Source organism: Macaca nemestrina, chromosome 11, assembly GCF_043159975.1.
Source record: "Macaca nemestrina isolate mMacNem1 chromosome 11, mMacNem.hap1, whole genome shotgun sequence".
NCBI lineage: Eukaryota > Metazoa > Chordata > Mammalia > Primates > Cercopithecidae > Macaca > Macaca nemestrina.
In genome coordinates this window covers 135136170-135154697 of record NC_092135.1, presented here as the reverse complement: position 1 = coordinate 135154697, position 18528 = coordinate 135136170, and the positions used below count along the sequence as shown (strand labels likewise).

At 43.9% G+C, this 18528-nt stretch overlaps 1 long non-coding RNA gene across 5 annotated transcripts in view; it reads left to right on the top strand.

Moving 5' to 3' along the window:
* Positions 1-60: 60 nt before the first annotated feature.
* Positions 61-18528, top strand: part of LOC105473850 (uncharacterized) — a 173506-nt gene continuing 155038 nt past the window's right edge. For 4 of the 5 annotated variants that reach the window (XR_011610174.1, XR_011610173.1, XR_011610176.1 and 1 more), the window contains exons 1-2: positions 61-422; positions 1174-1733. This is a non-coding gene — a long non-coding RNA (uncharacterized lncRNA). Of the gene's footprint in view, positions 428-1173; positions 1734-18528 lie in introns of all 5 variants that reach the window. The other variant, XR_011610175.1, reaches the window with a different exon arrangement.

Here is an 18528-nt window from a genome sequence, read left to right as displayed (position 1 = left end):
AAAGCCGCCGTTGCCGCCGAGCGCCCCTGCGTACCAGATCGTCAGTTCCGGGGCGCCGTCAGACATTGCCGCGGCCGGGATAAGGCGCCGCCGTTCTGGCCGGCTCTCTCGGTGCCCTGGAGGACCTGGCCGGCTTGGCTGGAAGCTGTGCTCAGAGCGCACGGCCGCCCCCTGGCAGGGAGGAGTTCGTTGCACTTTTGAGGGTTCTTCACGAAGACATCCAATATATAGAAAACAACAGCAACAGTAGCGCATTTTTAAATATTAAAATTGCTGGGGAACACGACGGATCCTGCAGCTGCTCGGCTGTCCTGGTCAAGTCGGTGACCCTAGGGCTCCGCTCCGTGCCCTGCATACCGTAGGCGCTCACGAAACGTTCGTGAGTTCCCCGCTTTGAGGAGACAAGCTTAAAAACTCGGAATGTAAGGTTCGAGTCTCCCCAAACCTGCTTGTTGGGTAGCGTCTCCCGCCCGGGCCCGCCCCGCACACCCCCCACTCCGGAACCACGCTTCTGCAGCCGGGACCCCTGCCTCCTTCCGGGCTATTCTCGGAACCGCAGCCAGAGGGAATTTTTTTTTCTTTCCTGAAACGTAGAGCAGATCTGGTTACTCTTATGCACAACGCCCTAAAATCCAGGGCCCTTCCCGTCGCTCAGAATTTACGGCTAATTCTCAGCTCTCCCCCGGCTTGCTGTGGCCATCCTGGCCTCTTCAGTTTTAGTTTCGCACAGCACTGATTGTTAGCGAACATTATATATTGCATATTATTTATTAACATACTTGTTTTTTACATCCCTCACTAGACCCCCAGGAAAGAGGCTTTGATTGTTCCCTGCTGCAAGGCTGGCTGCATAATTTGTGGGTCTCAGAGAAAAAGTGCAGAGCTTCCTTATTCAAAAAACAGAAGGAAAGTGACTTTAAGGTCATAAAATATAAAACTTTCTCTTTCCTCTCAGTTTCTCTCTTTTCATAGTGTTCTTATGGGTTATTTAATATCATTCCAAGAAAAATTTAGATTTAAATTGTTAGCATGAAGTTTACCATTCATCTTTACGTTGTGCAATGCCAGTTTTAAATACTAATATAAGTGCACTGAACTCATATGTGGAATCACAGAAATGATACAATTTGTACTTCATAGCTTATACATGCGCATGTATTTTGTTTTTACCAGAACCACGCTGCACAAAGTGAACTTACCTGTTTTCATCGCACTTTATATGCACGAATTCTACCTCCGCTCTCGACCTGGGACTCACTCCTGAGTAAGGAAGGACTGAAAGGCAAAAGGACCATGGACTGGCCTTTTGGCATAATCAGGTGTTTAATATAAAGAAGTGCACGAATAAGAAAAGATATGATATGTGTGATGGTTAATACTGAGCGTCAACTTGATTGGATTGAAGGATGCAAAGTGTTGATCCTGGGTGTGTCCGTGAGGGTGTTGCCAAAGGAGATCGACATTTGAGTCAGTGGGCTGGGAAAGGCAGATCCACTGTTAATCTAGATGGTCACCATCTAATCAGATACCAGCGCAGCTAGAAATATAAAGCAGGCTGAAAAATGCGAAAAGAGTGACTGGCCTACCCTCCCAACCTCCCAGCCTACATCTTTCTCCCGTGCTGGGTGCTTCCTGCCCTGGAACACTGGACTCCAAGTTCTTCAGTTTGGGACTCGGACTGGCTCTCCTTGCTCCTCAGCTTGAAGACAGCCTATTGTGGGACTTGTGATCATGTGAGTTAATAAACTCCTCTCTTTCTCTTGATAGATAGATACATAGATAGATGGATGGATGGATGGATAGATAGATAGATAGATAGATAGATAGATAGATATAGATATATATCCTATTAGTTCTGTCCCTCTAGAGAACCCTGACTAACACAATATGGTTCCTTCATGTTTCTTAAGACATAATTGCCTTCTTTCTGCCTTCGAAACAAGTTTAAGCTCTAAGGGGAAAAGTGTGGCCTTTCAGGGCTCAGCACCCAGCTCACTCAGTTGTAGATACAGCACGAGTACCTTGTGCTCACTTTGAGTCTTGCTGGCCTTGCAACATCAGGGGTCCACAGGGAATTCAGTGTGCATGGTGCATTGTGAATGCTGTATGGAACATCAGTGGCCACATGTAGAGGCCTGTTTCCCTGGCTCATGCTCCATTGTCTTAGTGGACCTCACTTACAAACCACAAGTTTACAGATAAAATTATTAAGCATTTCAAGACAGAAACAGCCATCTTTGATTATTTTTGTGTAATCCACAACATCTCTGTGTGGAAATGATTGTTTAGTAATTCCCTGAATGGAATGTAAAGAAAAAACAAAACACTACAGTGTTCCTCATGGAACTGCCAACATTAAATAGAAGGGCACATAAGCAGTTAGCAGAACTAGAGAGATCTTGGAGGAATAAAGCAACGGAGTTTCATCCATGGCTGCAAGGAAGGAAGGACTCAGGGTAGTATGATTGTCAGATCATTTGACAGAACTATGAAGAGCAGGATTTTGAAGCTTGTAATATGGTCTCTAACCCTTTTGGGGCAAAGAAATATTCAGTAGAAACGCTGCTTGGCAATTTGATCATTTAAAGGGAAAACTATCATGTGAAAGCTTTGGCAGGTGCTTTGGGCCTGTAAGAGGTGGAAACCTACAAAGGTGGCTCTTCGCTGAATAGAAAATCCCGGTGAGGCTTTTGATACATATCACAGGTTAGAGGTGGAGATGGGGTGTCACTTAAAGGACCAAGCTGTTCTTTAGAAGACCAGTACGGGAATTTGGGAGTTGGAGCCTGGGTGCCAGAAAGGGTAGGAAGAGAGTCTTTGTGGGGCAGAGAGGAGTCTCTGGGAGCAGTTGGGGTCTAAGGTGAGACCCTGGTCTGGACACCGGGAACTCCAAGTGGCAGTGAAGCACTGAAGCGTCTTCAGGGCTGTGATGGTTGACATTCAGTTTTAAGTTGTCACTGTACTGTGCTGGCGCCACCTTTCCCCCCAGACTTTTGACAGTAAATGGGAGAAGTGAAAGGGTACAGGAAAGGGCAGTGTGGCGTAAAAGGCTGTCATCTCCGGAGGTGTGACTCAGAAGAGGGGTCGAGACTGGGAAGAAACAAGAAAGTCAATGAGAGGCACCCACAGGGACCCTCTGTTCCTGGAGATGCTGGCGCTGTAGTGGCAAGGACTGCGTTTCTCTCTGCTCTTGCAATGAGGGATGGGGTCAGCATGCTGAAGGGAAGCGTGCACTCCGAAAGCTGGAGGATGGGGGTCTCAGACCCGTTACTGCCCCTGGTCTTCCCCTTGTGCAGGCGGACCCTTTTTCCATAACTCTTCTCTGGGAGAAGCACAGTGATGGAGGAGGTTGGAAATTGTACCAGGATGGCTGACACAGTTTGGGCGTTTGTGCCCTCCACGTCTCGTGTTGAAATGTGATCCCCAGTGTTGGAGGGGGGCCTCGTGGGAGGCGATTGGATCATGGGGATGGATCTCTCACGAATGGCTTAGTGCCATCCACTTGGTGATGAGTGAGTTTTCCCTCTGGCAGTTCACATGACACCTGGTTGTTTAAAGGAACACGAAATCTCCTCCCTCCGTCTTGTTCCCTGTCTTGCCATGCGACATGTCTGCTCCCCCTTCACCTTCCACCATAATTGGAAATTTACTGAAGCGTCACCAGAAGCAAAAGCCAGCACTATGCCTCCTGTACAGCCAACAGAATCATGAGCCAAAGTAGACCTGTTTTCTCCATAAATTACCCAGTCTCAGGTATTTCTTTATAGTAATACAAAAATGGACTAGCACAATGGCTAACTCAAAACTCTGAAATTTGATGTTTTTTGGTCCTATTTTCTACCCTTTCAAAGTTTTCTGCTCCATTTGCTCCTGGGGACTATAGAGTCATTTATTATGAATAAAGTCCCTGAAGAAGTGATGTCACAGGGCCTCAGGTGTGCTCCCCCCAGTTTCACACTGGTTGCCCATTTGCTTCGGGATCACAGTTTCCATAGCTGGGTCTACGGCTACATGATCTGTCTGATTCATGTCATGAAGAAACCACAGCAAGCATTTATCAAGTGGCCCATCTCCCCTCCTGGGGCTCTTGGGCCCATGCACCTGCTCTTGAAGCTCTGGGATGTGGATAAGTCGGCCAGTGTGGGACAAAGCATAGGAGAGGAGAACGGAGGATGAGCCCTGGTCACCTCTGTGCTCAGAACACTCCCATTGTGTCAGTCAGGATTGCAGCAAGAAACATGGAATGCTTAGTGTATTCATCTGTTTTCACACCGTTATAAAGAAATACCCAAGAGTGGATCATTTATACAGGAAAGACGTTTGATTGACTCACAGTTCTGCACAGCTGAGGAGGCCTCAGGAAACTTACAATCATGGCAGAAGGGGAATCAGGTACATCTTACATGGAGGCAGGTGAGAGAAGAGCAAAGGAGGAATTCTCAAACACTTATAAAACTGTCAGATCTTGGCCAGGTGCGGTGGCTCACGCCTGTAATCCCAGCACTTTGGGAGGCTGAGATGGGTGGATCATGAGGTCAGGAGATTGAGACTATCCTGGCTAACACGATGAAACCCCATCTCTACTAAAAATACAAAAAATTAGCCGGGCATGGTGGCAGGCACCTGTAGTCCCAGCTACTCAGGAGGCTGAGGCAGGAGAACCCCTGGAACCTGGGAGGTGGAGGTTGCAGTGAGCCGAGATCACGCCACTGCACTCCAGCCTGGGCGACAGAGTGAGACTCCATCAAAAAAAACAAAACAAAACAAAAACAAAAAGAAAAAACACCAAAAAACTGTCAGATCTCATAAGAACTCACTATCACGAGAATAGGAGAATAGCAGGGGGCAACCGCCCTCATGATCCAATCACCTCCCTCCCTTGACACATGGGGATTACAATTCGAGATGAGATTTGGGTGGGGACACAGAGCCAAACCATATCTCAGATTGGGGAATTTGAGGAAAATTTAATAAAATGGCTATTTACAAAGATATTGGAAAACTACAAAGGATAGCACCCCAGGGCTCGCAATAGTGTAACATCGTTACCACCCCTAGAGTTTAAAAAGTACATGAAGGGGAGTTCTACTTCTGTGGACACACTCCCCACTGAAACAGCCATCGTTGGAGAAAATGATTTCTAAGAAAACTTAAAAGTTTCTGGAAATTATCTTAAAGGTATATAAAAAACGAAAAAACAATTCAATAAAATATATCACAACTTGGTAAGAACAGAGAGAGTGTGTGGCATTTGAGCTGCAACCTGCTCCTTCCCGCCCCACACCTAGCTCAGCTTGATAGAAGCTCCACTGTGGGTGGATGTGGTCAAGAAGATGGGGCTCACTCTCCCTTCTTCTCTCAAACAAGGGATAAGGTGTCCCACAAGAAGGCAAAGGATGCAAGCATTTCTCATCCACTCCAACTCCAAGTTTAAGGCCAAATTCCAGATAAGTGTGGCCAAGAGGCAGGAGGCTGCCTTCCTCCACCAAGCTCCCACTCATGGGTGGAGACTATGCACTAGGTATAACAGGCCCGGAAGCAGGGGTCCTAATTGCCTTCACTGCAGCTTGCTTTCTAGGGTAAACATATATTCTGTGTACAGTAGAAAAGCTGAGAAGACCAAAGGCTACTACTCCTGCCATGTGCCAGAGTAATGACTGTGGCATCCAAAAATCGATCAGTGTAATAAGCCATATCAGCAGAATAATGGATCAAAACACACGTTCAATAATGGATCAAAAACACATTCTGCATCAATAGATGCAGAATACATTTATAAAACAAAATCCAACTTTTTTTTAGTAATAAAAACACTTAATGAAGAGAAGGGAATGTCTTCAAACGGATAAAAGGCACTTATGTAAAACCTGCAGTTAACATTACATTTAATGGTCAAAGACTGATGGCTTTTCTCTATGATCAGGAGGAAGACAAGAAAGTCTGCTTTTGCCATTTTTAGTCAACAACGTACTACAGGTTCTAGCCAGGGAGATTAGAGAAGAAAAATCAATGAAAAGCGTCCAGATTTGAAAGGAAGTAGTAAAGCTCTATCTACTAAAGATGGCGTGATCTTGTATATAAGAAATCCACCAAGGCCGGGCGCGGTGGCTCAAGCCTGTAATCCCAGCACTTTGGGAGGCCGAGACGGGCAGATCACGAGGTCAGGAGATCAAGACCATCCTGGCGAACACGGTGAAACCCCGTCTCTACTAAAAAATACAAAAAGCTAGCCGGGCGAGGTGGCGGGCCCCTGTAGTCCCAGCTACTTCGGAGGCTGAGGCAGGAGAATGGCGTGAACCCAGGAGGCGGAGCTTGCTGTGAGCTGAGATCCGGCCACTGCACTCCAGCCCGGGCGACAGAGGGAGACTCCGTCTCAAAAAAAAAAAAAAAAAAGAAGTCCCCCAAAAAACAAAAACAAACAAAAAAACAGGTAGAACTAATTGTGAAAGGAAAATAAATCTTTGGATCCCAAACTTACTAAGCCAAAGGGAAAAGTCAAACCGGAAAGTGGGTCATGCAAGCCTACCTCCCATTTTGTTTCCTAAATAAGATGGCTACACACATGAAAAGCTACACACCTCCTCTGTGGGCGCCAAGATCTTTACCCTACAGCATTTCTGTTAAAGTTCACCATGGCAATGTAAATTAATAGCTTATCTTCACAGGTGCGAGGACGTAGGACAGAACTCAAAGCTATCCCTCTGCCCACCTGAGACAAATTCATATCTAATTTTTTCCTCTGCCCTATCATCTACGTTATCTTAAGTAAAAACGTATATTCACAGAGCCAAAGACATGAATGACTCTTTTCCTCTAACCCACTCTTACATGAAAATTGTGCATTTCTCAATATCCCACCCTTTCCCCCTTAAACATTGAAGCTCTCAAAGATCATCTCTCGAGAAAGGCATAGACCTGTCTCTCAGGCACATCCTTAACTTTGGCAAATAAACCTCCTTAAAATGATTGAGACTTGCCTTGGTCATTTACCTTGATTGACATAGTATTGGGTCCAGTGAGGTTGCAGGATACAAAATAAACATGCAAATATCAATTTTATTTCTGTACATTAGCAATGAATAAACCAAATGTGAAATTAAGAAAACAATTTCACCTGTTGTATTAGTCCATTCTCATGCTACTATTAATGTAAAGAACTGCCCAAGACTGGGTAATTTGTGAAGGAAAGAGATTTAATTGACTCCGTTCCGCATATCTGAGAAGGCCTCGGGAAACTTACAATCATGGCAGAAGGTGAAAAGGAAGCATAGACCTTCACACGGCAGCAGGAAAGAGACAGCTAGCAAGAGCAGGGAAAACTGCCTTATAAAACCCATCAGATGGCTGGGCACGGTGGCTCACGCCTGTAATCCCAGCACTTTGAGAGGCCGAGGTGGGTGGATCACCTGAGGTCAGGAGTTCGAGAACAGCCTGGCCAACATGGCGAAACACCTGTCTCTACTAAAAATACAAAAAAAAATTAGCTGGGCATGATGGCACGTGCCTGTAGTCCCAGCTACTTGGGAGGCTGAGGCACCAGAATCACTTGAACCCGGGAGACGGAGGTTGCACTGAACTGAGGTCATGCCACTGCCCTCCAGCCTGGGTGACAGAGTGAGACTCCGTCTCAACAAACAAACAAACAACACAACAGCAGCAAAATAAAAACCATCAGATATCTTCATAACTCACTCACTATCACAAGAACAGCATGGAGGTAACTGACCCCATGATTCAGTCACCTCCCACCAGGTCCCTCCCATGACACATGGGGATTATGGGAACTACAAATCAAGATGAGATTTGGGTGGGGACATAGCCATACCATATCACTTGTAATAGTATGAAAAAGAATAAAATACTTAGAAATAAATATGAAGAAGTGTAAAACTTAAACTCTGAAGACTGCTCAACATTGTTGAAGGAAATTAAAGACCTAGGTAAATGGAAGACATCCCTTGTTCATGGAGTGGAAGACTTTATATATGATTGCAATGCTAAAATTGACAAGCTCATCCTAAAATTCATATAAAAACTTAAGGGACACAGAATACCCCCAAACAATCTTGAAAACAAAGAACTATGAGGACTCATACTTTCTGATATCAAAACCCACTGTTAAGCTACAATAATAAACATTGGATAGACATTTCGGTAAATGGATAATAAGAATCGACATAAAGATCAATGGAATAGAATTGAGGATCCAGAAATAAGCCCTTGCATTGATAATTGATTTTCAACCAGGGTATCAAGACCATTCAGTGGGGGAAAGAACAGTCTTCTCAACAAATGAAGGTTGAATGACTGTATATCCACCTGCAGAAAAATGAAGTTGGACCTCTATCTCACACTACCTACAAAAATTAACTCAAAATAGATCTAAGACCTAACTAAGAGTTAAGACTAATAGTCTTAGAAAAAAATAGGATAAATCTTTATGTCTAGTCATTAAGCACTGATTTCTTAGATATGACACTGAAAGCACAAGGAACAAAAGAAAAAAATCGATAAATTGGACATTATCAAACTTAAAAACTTTTGTTCTTCAAAAGATACCATCAAAATGTGGAAAGAACCAAGAATGGAAGAATATTTTTACAAGTCACATGCCAGATAAAAGACTTGAATTTAAAATTTAAAATATATTGATAACTCTTAAAACTCAAAAATAAAAAGGCAAATAACCTGATGTTAAGATGGAGTAAGGATTTGCTCAGACGTCTCTCCAAAGAAGACAGATGTCCAAACACACATGAAAAGATGTTTTACGTCATTAGTCATCAGGCAAATGCAAATCAAAACCACAGTGTGATAGCACTTCACACCTACTTGGGTGGTTATAATAAAAAGACAGCAGCAAGTGTTGGTGAGGATTTGGAGAAACGAGAGCCCTTATGCCCTGCTGAAGGACTATACCATGGTGTTGCTTTGGAAAATCGTCTGGTAACTCCTCAAAAGTTTTCAGAGTTGCCATATGATGTAGCAGTCCACTCATAGGTATATTATATAGGTATATTCCATTTTCATTCCAAGAGAAAGGAAAACGTATATCCCCACAAACACTTGTAAGTGAATGTTCATAGCAAGCTTAATTCATAATAGCCAAAAAGAAGAAAATCCCAAATGTTCATCAACTGGTGAATGACTAAGTAAAATGTGGTATATCCATACAACAAAATATTATTCACCCATAACGAGGAATGCAGTGCTGATACATGCTGCAATATGGTTAAATCTTGAAAACATATATTAAGTGAAAGAAGACAGATGCACAAAGCCCATATGGTATTATTTTATTTACATGAAGTGTTCAGAGTAGCAAGTCCATAGAGAGAAGCAGATTGGTGGTTGCCATGGACTGGGATGTTCAGGGGAAATAGGAAATTACTGCTAATGTATCTGGGGTTTTTTTTTGGCGTGATGAAAATATTATTATTATTTTACAGTCTCACTCTGTTGCCCAGGCTGGAGTACAGTGGCACGATCTCAGCTCACTGCAACCTCCACCTCTCAGGTTCAAGTGATTCTCGTGGCTCAGCCTCCCAAGTAGCTGGGATTATAGGCATGCACCACCACGCCTGGCTAATTTTTTGTATTTTTAGTAGAGACAGGGTTTCGCCGTGTTGCCCAGGCTCGTCTGTAACTCCTGAGCTCAGGCAATTTGCCCACCTCAGCCTCCCAAAGTGATGAAAATATTTTAAACTTCTATTGTGGTGATGTTTGTACTATTGTAAACTTTCAGTGGATGAATTCTTATAAGAGAAACGGAGGGAATATTTAGTAGAGCCCAGCAAAGACTGTTTGGCTCGGACTCTGATGTTTCATTGAAGGGCCAACCAGGGAGTGAGGGAGTGAGGAGTCAATACTCAGAGGACCTTCCTCCCCTCTGTCCCTCTGATCGCCTGCTGGGGCTCCCCATTGGCTGAGCGCAGCCGGAAGCTGAGGGCAGGAAGTCTGCAGCAGTTGCTTATACAGCTGGCCTTCTGAGGCATAATGGGGAGGAGAGCATGGAGAGTGGATGGGTGAGACAAATGGAAGACATTCAGTGCACCTAGTGTGGTGACAGTGTGGTTGGGGCCCCAGCGATGGTAGAGTGGCCTCTGTGCTGCAGGGCATGTGTCACCAACCCCCGGAAGCCCCATGCAGGAAGGTCACCTACAGAAGAGAGGAATGTGACATTAGCCCCTGCCAAACCCTCAAGAAGAAAAGTCAACATAGATCATTTGCAGCCATGAAGTGTATCAGGTTTAGAGTCCAGCCAGGCAGGCAGGCAAGAGGTGGAGAGTTCATGGATATCAGTGAGAAAGATTTCCAGATGGATCACCTGACTGGAGGCAGCAGGACCTGAGGCTAGAGGATGGGCCCCAGGCAATGACGATGGCTCTGCCAACAAGGATCTGTGTCAGTTACTGGAAAGCAGCTGTAGAAATAGGCCGGCCCTGAACCAGCTCTCCTGGTGGCCAGGAGTCCTGGCTTTCTGCTCAGGGTGGAAACCAACCCTGCCCACAGCATGGGTGGCTGACTCTTTGAGCAGGGGCCACTGGGGTGAGAAGAACAGATAGGGAAAGAATGGGAGACGTTTATTATTATTCCTGAGGCATTGAACTCTCAGCAGACTAGAGGAGATTACTAATTCTGATAAGTTGTCCTCTGGAGGAACTGGAGTTTGGGGGGTGCTGCCATGGACCATTGCCACTAGACATTCATATCCATGACCAGCGAATTTTCCAGTGGATCTCTTGGCAACGTCATCCCCAGTGGCAGTAGATGCTACCAGTTTGGAAAGGCAGGTAGCAGTACACAATGAGAGCAATGAAACAGTCTTAGCCTTGGACTTAGCATTCTGGCTCTGGGAAGTTATCCTGAGGAAGTTATTAAAAAGAGGAAATAAGCTACAGCTAAAGATGGGACAGCAGCATGAAGTACAATAGCTATTAAATGCATAAATATCAAGTCTATATAAAAGTAGTGTTTCTGAAATAACTTTGAAGAAACATGAAAAATAATACTGTATATACCTCTTGGTTATTATATATCACAATCCAGACTAGATTCATGGGGAAATGTTGAAAGGGAACATGGAAATTAACATTACGATAAACTTAAAGAGCTAGATTATGGGTGAAAAGTATCTCCTTATAATATTATAAAATCAATGAAGATTTTGTTCTTCTAATCTTAGACAACTTTCACAATTCAAACTTTAAAAATAGGACACTTTTCTTTCTTTTTTCTCCTCCTTTTTACTAATGCTTGTGTTGGCAAGTGAATAATAAAAGAGAACATTTTTGCAAAACTTCAGAAGGGCCCTGGAGCTAAGGGCAAATACATGTTAGGGGAAGTTTGGAGGAATAAAGAAAAGCTGCAAAAAATGATGGCAGTGGTAGAGGCAAAGGCAAAGGGGTTATAAATAAAGCATGGAGGAAGAGCACAGGCACGCAGCGACCCGGGAACAGAGCGATGGTGCTTCCAGAGCAGGGTGGCTTCCAGGCACATGACATCATTGAAGGCCACTCTCACACTCATTAGCTGTTTCCTGAGTCAGGACATGTGTTGTGGCTAACGGCATGAGTGGAAATATAGAACAGGTCATTATGCTTTTGATTTCTAGTTTTATTTTAATTCTGTGCGCTCAGTGAAGCTTGGTGTATTATGAGCACTGCACATAGCATGTGTTCCATAAATGTTTGTTGAATGAATGCTAAGTGTGCTCCCTTTTCTTGAATTTATTCCCTGAGAACAGGATCTCACCTTGCTTTTTTGCCTTCCTTGTTTTCCATCCACCCTTGCTCTTTTCCTTTTGCCTTCTATGACTCAAGCAGTAGGGTGTTGTATGAGTCTGTTCTCACACTGCTATAAACAAATACCTGAGACTGGATGATTTATTTTAAAAAAAGGTTTAATTGGTTCACAGTTCCACAGGCTGTAGAGGAAGCATGATTCTGGCATCTGCTTGGCTTCTGGAGAAGCTTCAGGAAACTTACAATCATGGCAGAAGGCAAAGGGGGAACAGGTGTCTCTCATGGTGGGAGCAGGAGCAAGAGAGAGTGAAGAGATGCCACACACTTTTAAACACCAGATTTCAGGAGAACTCACTCACTATCGCGGGAACACCACCAAGGCAATGGTGCTAAATCATTCATGAGAAACCCACCCCTGTGATGCAACCACCTCCCACCAGGCCCCAGTCCCAACACTGGGGATTACAATCAGACATGAGATTTGGTGGGACACAGATCCAAAGCATATCAGATGGGCTGATGCTTTCAGCTCCCATGGCAATTCTGACAAAGAGGACAAAAGCATGTCCAGATGCTGCTCTCCCCTCACAACTTGCTCTCTCAGATCTCAGTTCAGGGGCTGGGCCAGGAGAGCCAGGGACAGGAGAGCCAGGGACAGGACAGCCATGTCGACCTCCAAGGAGTCCCCTTCTCTCTTTACAGTTGCCCTCCCCAGTATCATCTGATATGTCTGCCTGAGACATCTGTTCTCTGTCCTGCAATACTTCCTACTTGTTTATGCTGATTACTTCTATCTTCCACATTCTTCCATGCCTACAGAATCACCCAGAACCCTATCCGTTCCCACTGGGTTCAGGCTCTAGTACTCTTATCTCATTCTCTCGGATTTTCTCCTGTTGTGTTAGGTCATTTCCTCCATGCCCAGTCTTTTGGCATAGTTATCTTGTGTGCAGGCAGCCCTCTTAGAAGCAGAAACTGCAAATTCCTGGCATGAATCCTGCCACTACCCCAGATGCTGACCATGGCAGACATCACTAGTCAATCACAGCCGACTTTCCCATGGAGCCTGGGCATGGCTTCAGAGTCCTCCCAACAAATAACTTCAGCCTGCTTCTACCAAAAGATCAGAGTGGGTGTGCAAGAAGAAACCTGTCGGCATTTCTGTGCTAAAATGAAGGCTGCTGCCAAACTACTTGCCCCAGATTTCTTGTGGTTGCCACGTCCCATGTGCTTGATCAGGGGCCCTAATCCTGAGCATTGCCTGTCCCTCCCCTCTCCTGCCTTCTGCTTACTCAGAGCTCTCCAACTCCCGGTACACTTTGCACCCAAGCCCGTCTGTATCACAGTGACTCCCTAAGCCTAATCCTGTTCTTATACTGGCGACACACATTGATTTCAAAGCTCAGAGCATCTCAGTGTAGCCTTATGTCAGAGTCACCAAAGTCACCTCAGGTTAATGTGAGCCTTCCGCCAGTAGACTCTTCCCACAGTGCCTAGCCCAGCCACCTTGAAAACAGTATGTGATTAATAAGCTTCCTCAAAGGGATGACTTATACTTTCCTAGAAAAACTAGGCTTTGGAGTTGCCTAATGGAAAGCCAATATTCAGTGAGAAAAGAAACATAGCAATGTTGGGAATCAAAAAGAGTTAATCGTGTATTTTGAGGGAACCAAGCAGAGACGGTCATGTTTCTCCTAGGCTGTTTATAGCGGTGTGTTTGAGACCCCGGGCTTGAGAATCCTGGCACTGACCGCGTGACTTTGGGCAAGGCCATAGCCCCTCTCTGAGTCTATGCCTGCACCTGTAAAACTATGGTTAACAGCCAGGCTGCAAAGTAAGGCTGTCTTAAGCATTGCATTAGATTATTCTTGCCTCAGGACATGGGCAAATAAATGGTGATTTTTGTTAATTATAGGAATGCCAGGTTGGGATGTCCCACAACCTTATTCATACAGGGTTTTAAGACATGTCTTTTTTACCTTTGATAGCAGAAATCAAGCATTATACTTAACTTGAGGGAATGCAGTCTTGGGAAAGAATTTCCGATGTTCTTCCCTCCAAAGTAGAGGTGAGAGGGTCAAGCCAGACAAGGACACCTGGAGACCGTCGGTGCAATCTCAGTCTTTCCCACCAGGGGGCGGTGTGGCACCGTGCAGGATCTTAAATTCCCCACTGGCTGAGGGAACGCGGACAGGTCTTGGGTTGGGCATAAGTTTTCCTCCTCTCTTTATTTTTCCTTTTCCCCAAAATTAGTTTTTAAGTGGCAGTCCCTTTAAGTGTGCTTTCAGGGAGTCCCTTTCCAGGTGCTGTATGTTTGTCTAAGTCTTGTCAGGCTTCCTCTGGCTGCATCGGCTTCTTGGCTCCATCCTGAATTAGGTGGTCCAAGCCGAGTGGACCTCGTCCTTGTCCGTGAGGCTGGGGGAAAGGTCATGATCAGCCTGAAGCATCCTTGGGAAAACTGGATGAGGTTCCCGGGAGAGTAGGAGGGGAAGGTATCAGGAAGGCTTTTCTCTGGGCACCCCTATGTCTTTGCATTGGGAAGGGCGTTCTGCAGGGAGCACAGTCCAGTCCCTACGGAAACGCCAGGGGAAAGATTTTTTGTTCATCATCACTTTCCACAGCATTCATGGCCTTCTCAAAGGGGTGTGTGAGCCCCAGGGGTACTGAGTCTCTGGCCTCTATAGAAAACCTCCATGGCCATAGGAGGGGCCGACAGGAACCAGCTTGAGGCTGTTGCATATCTTGGGAGATACCTGTCTGATAAGAGTTGAGGATGCTTTTTAAACTGGATTTGGCTGGATTTGAATGACCATTTACTAAGCTACCTCATTTGATTCATCTGCAATACTCATGACACCAAATGAAGAACCGAGGCTCAGAGAAGTCAGATAACTATCCCAAGGTCACACAACTCTCAGGGATTTAAACTCAGGGCTCTCTGACTCCAAAGCCCATGTTCTCAGCAGCATTGCACAGATTGAGGAGGCCCCACAGCACCAATGAGTGTTCACCCCAGTTATGTCCAAACTCCTGGGAATCAGTGCCAGAGGCAGCCTGGAAATGACTTTATACCCAGTCGCAACAGAATATCTGAGGCCACACTGTGAATCCATGTTCTTCCTGATAACCCTTTCAATTTCAAATGGCCTCCACACTGGGATGCACTCTGCCTACTTCCCCATTCCAGGTTCTACTCATTCCCACCCATGTCTGTTCTTCTCTTTCCAGGAGCCATTTTCTTATTAAGCACCTACTGAGTGCCAGACACTTTACTAACTGCTGGGATACAGTGGCAAATACATTCAGCCCTCACACTGGAGTGAAACATATTGCCTTGAGGAATTCCTTTAGTTCTCTTGGGGTTTTCTAGAATTTACTAGTCTATTTCTATGTCAATTAAGATTGCATATCAATCCCAAAACTTAGCAGATTAATACAACAGACATAGGTTATCTGATGCTTTTTGCGGTTCAGGAATCCTTGTGTACCTTAGTTGTGTTCTATCAGAGTCACTCACGAGGCTGTGATTAAGGTGTTGTCTGGGACTGTGGTCTCATCTCAAGGCTCAACTGGGGAAGGATCCCTTTCCAAGATCACATATATGGTTGTTGGTAGGATTCATTGTACGCTTCCCCAGCAGTATTTCTGCTGATATTCTGGGAGAAGGGTACACAAAATGGTGCTGATGAAAAAGAGTCAAACTCTGTAAAATATTTGAAGAGATTTATTCTGAGCCAAATGTGAGGATCATGACCTGTGACACAGCCCCAGGAGGTCCTGAGAACATGGGTCCAAAGTGGTTGGGTTTTATACATTTTAGAAAAACATGAGACATCAATCAATACAGGTAAGATATGCATTTGTTTGGTCTGGAAAAGTAGGACAACTCAAAGCTCGGTGGGGGTGTGCTTATAGGTCATACATAGATGAAAAGATTTTCTGATTGGCAATTGATTATTATATTACCTAAAGACCTGGAATCAACAGAAAGCAGTAACCAGGTTAAGATAAGGAGCTGTGGAGATCAAGGTTCTTATTATGGAGAATAGATGGTATATGTCTCTTATTAGGCCTTAAAAGGTGCAAACTCTTAGTTAATTCTCTCCTGGATCAGGAAAAGATCTGAAAAGGGGAGATGATTCTGTATAGAATGTAGATTTTTCCCACATGAAACAGCTTTCCAGGGCTATTAAAAATATGTCAAAGGAATATACTTTGGGGTAAAATGCTTTGATTTCTTTCAGTGCCTGCTATCTGTCATGTGATGGTATACTAGAGTCAGGTTATTTTATTGCTACAAAGAGTCTGTTTTTTCTATCTTAATATTCCTGTTTTAATGTTAATGCTGGCTAGTTGTGCCTGAATTCCAAAGGGAGGAGAATGTAATCTGGCATGTCTGAACCTCCTTCCCATTATGGCCTGAACCAGTTATTCAGGTTTACTTTGGAGTGCCCTGAGCTGAGAGGGGGATTCAATTCAGTCAGTTGGGGGGCTTAGAATTTTAGTTTTGGTTTACTAAGGTTTCAGCTGTGGTGGTAATTATTTCTTCCCTAAATTAGGTGATAGGTACATGGGTCATCATTGTCTTACTCTTTGAACTTTTTTGTGTGTCTTTTTATATTTCATAATGAATGTTTAAAAATGAAAGCATTTAAAAAATAAACCTTATGTTATTTGTGCATGACTAGAGAGACACATCAATGGAACAGAATAGAAAGTCTAGAAATAACTCAAGTACATATGGAAATTTAATATATGATAAAGATGACATTTCAAGTGCTGGAAAAGTGATTGGCTTTTTGATAAATGACACAGAGAAAATTAAATAAACATATCTCACATGATACACAATAAACTCTAAATGAATTAGAAATGTAAGTGTAAAAGATGACATCAAACAAGCACTCGGAGGCAACATGAGTGAGTTCACCTATGGGGAAAAGCTTTCTCATTATGACTCAAAAAATCCAGATGAGATGCCAAGAAAGAAAAAACGGGCAAAATTGGACACATAAACATTGCAAAGAAATCTATTGTCTTAGTTCATTTTCTGTTGTCTATAACAGAATACCTGAAACTGGGTAGTTTTTAAAGAAAAGAAATTTATTTCTTATGGTTATGGAGTCTGAGAAGTCGAAGGTCAAGGGGCTGCATCTTATGAGGGCCTTCTTGCTGTTGGAGACTTTCTGCAGAGGCCCAGGTTGGGACAGGACATCACATGGTGATGGGGCTGAGTGTGCTAGCTCAGGTTTTTCCTCTTCTTCTTATAAAGTCACCATTAAGCCATTAATCCATGAATGGATCAATCTATTTAAGAAGGAAGAGCCTTAATGACCCAATCATCTCTTAAAGGCCCCACTTCTCAGTACTGCCACATTAGGGATTAAGTTTTAATGTGAGTTTGGAGAGGACAAATATTCAAACCATAGCACCTATGTATGCCAAAAAAATGCCATAGCTACTGCTTTTAAAAACAGTGGAAAGTAGCTGCAGTGTGTATCAGAGACACTGGGTTAATTTCACTAATAAAGAATTCTTAAAGATGAGGAAAGACAAGTGAGGAACTACCATGCTGATGATAGCATAGTTTTTGAAACTCCCTGAATCCCCCCATAAGAATAGATAGAAACCTAGATACAGAATCAGAAAGCCATGGATGATACAAACAATAAAGCTAGGTCACAAGGCATTCTTAGGAACATCAAAATATAAGTAGATGGGAAGAAAACCATTAACAGCCTGAAGACTTGTAAGTTTGTGTGTCTGTGCAAGAAATAACATAAGAAAGCAACAGGACCGAGAAGGGGAGAACCCCAAGGTAGCCAAAAGTTTTCACCATAAAGCATAGAAAGATGATCTGAGCACAATAGCTGAAGCTGAGAGGGGCATTGCCAACTTTAGTAGCAGTGATTGCAGTTGTCGCTGCTAAAGTTTGAAGGGACCAGGGCTGTCTAGACCCTATTGATCCTCAAAAGTACCTACCAGGGCTTTCTTCCAGGACAGGGCCCCATGCCCAGAAGAAACATCTAGGGGTGGAATAAACAGTTTGAAGAAAAGAGGCAGTTGAGAAACAGGAAAGAGAAGGTTCAGATTTGGCTGGAAGAAGGAAACAGCCAGGAAGTTTCTGAAGCCAAGCTGCCATGTTTTTAAAACACACCACAAAAATGCACAGCAGAGGGAGCTCTGTGGAGTCAGAAGAGTTGGTGAGCCATGATTCTTTCTAAATGGTCAATGAAACAACATCACATAAAAATGAACAACAGAAACGGATTAATAGAAAATCCCATACAAATTCTATATTAAAAAACTGAGGAAAATAGACCAAAAAACCCACTAGAAAGATGGACAAACACATGAACAGGTTTTTCCCCCACCAATGGACAAATGAATATGTAAGAAAAAAATGCTCATCTTTATCCAAAACAAAAAATAAAAGACAGAGATGTTGGTTTTCAGATATCAGACTGGCAAAAATTCAAAAGCTTGACCACAAGCTGCATTGCTATGGCTCTGGGGACAAAGCTGTTCCCTTTCATCCTTGGGGGAGAGCAACATGGTACTATTCCATGAAGGGGAGCTTGACACCATATAACCACCGTATGCATGCATTTCCTGTAAGAGGTTGAAGAGTGTTTCCGCCCAACTTCAAGCTCACCTGGAACCTATGAATGTAACCTCATTTACTTATAGGGTCTTTGCAGAAGTAATCAAGTTAAGATGAGGTCATACTGAATTAGGGCGGATATTAAGCCCAATATGACTGGTGTTGTTATAGTAATTAAAG